Source organism: Petromyzon marinus, unplaced genomic scaffold, assembly GCF_048934315.1.
Source record: "Petromyzon marinus isolate PM22_M1 ecotype Great Lakes invasive population unplaced genomic scaffold, UKy_Petmar_22M1.pri1.0 PM_G_Scaffold_18, whole genome shotgun sequence".
Lineage (NCBI taxonomy): Eukaryota > Metazoa > Chordata > Hyperoartia > Petromyzontiformes > Petromyzontidae > Petromyzon > Petromyzon marinus.
The window spans coordinates 1,770,001-1,772,500 of record NW_027422739.1 but is presented as its reverse complement, the minus strand read 5'-3'; positions in this window follow the sequence as shown (position 1 = coordinate 1,772,500).

The window sequence follows — 2,500 nt, the reverse complement described above, 5'->3', positions numbered from 1 at the left end:
CCCCGTCAAACGCTAGAAGTTGGCGGGGATGTCTCTCTTGTGGCTCACGGGGCTGTTAGGGTCGCACAGAAATGCCTCGGAATGGGAAAACGGGTCATTTTTGTGTGGCCACATTGCATAGGAACGGCATGAAACTTCCAGAGGCATTTGCAGCAGGAATGCATGTGCACTCAAAAACGTCTATATTTTTCACGGATAGACCCCGTGAAACGCTATAAATTGGCGGGGATGTCTCTCTTGTGGCTCACGGGCGCTGTTAGTTAGGGTCGCACAGAAATCCCTCGGAATGGGAAAAGGGGTCATTTTCGTGTTGCCACATTGCGTACGAACGGCATGAAACTTCCAGAGGCATCTGCAGCAGAAATGCATGTGCACTCAAAAACGTCTATATTTTTCACGGATAGACCCCGTGAAACGCTAGAAATTGGCGGGGATGTGTCTCTTGTGGCTCACGGGGCTGTTAGGGTCGCACAGAAATCCCTCGGAATGGGAAAACGGGTCATTTTCGTGTTGCCACAATTGGCATACGAACGGCATGAAACTTCCAGAGGCATTTGCAGCAGAAATGCATGTGCACTCAAAAACGTGAATATTTTTTCACGGATAGACCCCGTCAAACGCTCGAATTTGGCGGGGATGTTTCTCTTGTGGGTCACGGGGCTGTTCGGCTCGCACAGAACTCCCTTGGTCCACCTGATTCGTGCATACAGGCAGCAACTAAAACTCTGTAAACCTGCTGTGAGGACATCTAAACAGTGGACCAGTGAGGCTGTGGAAGATTTGCGGGCGTGCTTAGACTGTACTGACTGGGATATGTTCACGACTGCTACCAATAGTCTGGATGAACTCACAGAGGCTGTGTACATCAGCTTCTGTGAGGACTGCTGTATCCCAACACGTACCAGGGTGAACTTTAACAACAACAAGCCCTGGTTCTCAGCAAAGCTCAAAAGGTTGAGGTTGGAGAAGGAGGAAGCGTTTAGGAGTGGGGATAGAGACAGATTCAAGGAGTCGAAGAACAGGTTTAGCAAAGCGGTGAGAGAGGCTAAACGACTGTACTCAGAGACACTAAAACACCAGTTCTCTACTAACGACGCTGCTTCTGTCTGCCAAAGGGCTCAGGCACATCACCAACTACAAACCCAGAGCGCCCCACACCACTAACGACTCCCGCCTAGCCAACGACCTGAACGAGTTCTACCGTAGATTTGAAAGACAATTGGACTGTCCTGAACCACCCCTTCCCACCCAAGAGGCCCCATCCCCCACCCATACTACAGAAACGACTCTCTCCTTTCAGGAGGGAGAAGTTAATGGGCTTTTCAAGAGGCAGAATCCACGCAAAGCAGCCGGGCCGGACTCTGTCTCTCCAGCCACCCTCAGGCACTGCGCTGACCAGCTGTCTCCGGTGTTCACCAACATCTTTAACACCTCCCTGGAGACATGCCATGTACCAGCCTGTCTCAAGTCCTCCACCATCATCGCTGTGCCCAAAAAGCTAAGGCCAACAGGACTAAATGATTACAGACCGGTCGCCCTTACATCTGTGGTAATGAAGTCTTTTGAGCGCCTGCTCCTGGCACACCTCAAAGCCATCACAGACCCTCTCCTGGACCCCCTTCAGTTTGCCTACAGAGCCAACAGGTCTGTGGACGACGCAGTTAACATGGCCCTCCACTTCACCCTACAGCATGTGGACGCCCCAGCATCCTACGCCAGGATCCTGTTTGTGGACTTCAGCTCTGCCTTCAACACCATCATCCCTGCCCTGCTTCAGGACAAGCTCTTCCAGCTGAACGTGCCCTACTCCACCTGCAGGTGGATCACAGACTTCCTCTCTGACAGGAAGCAGTGTGTTAAGCCGGGAACAGAAGTCTCTGACTCCAGGTCCATCAGCACGGGAACTCCTCAGGGCTGCGTCCTTTGCCCACTGCTCTTCTCCCTGTATACCAACAGCTGCGCCTCCAATCATCTGTCCGTCAAACTCTTGAAGTTTGTCGGACGACACCACCCTCATTGGGCTGATCTCTGGTGGGGATGAGTCTGACTATAGGTGGGAAGCTGACAACCTGGTGACCTGGTGTAGCCAGAACAACTTAGAGCTAAATGCTCTAAGGACAGTTGAGATGGTTGTGGACTTCAGGAAGAATACAGCCCCACTCACCGCCATCACCCTGTTAGACTCCGCAGTCAAAATTGTGGAGTCCTTCCGCTTCCTGGGCACTATTCTCTGCCGGGACCTCAAGTGGGAACTGAACATCAGCTCCCTCGCCAAGAGAGCTCAACAGAGGATGTACTTTCGACGGCAGCTGAAGAAATGCAACCTGCCAAAGACAATGATGGTGCAATTCTATACAGCGATCATTGAATCCATCCTCACCTCCTCCATAACCGTCTGGTACGCTGCTGCCACTGCCAAGGACAAGAGCAGACTGCAGCGTATCATGCACACTGCTGAGAAGGTAATTGCCTGCAATCTACCAACCCTCGAGGACCTGCA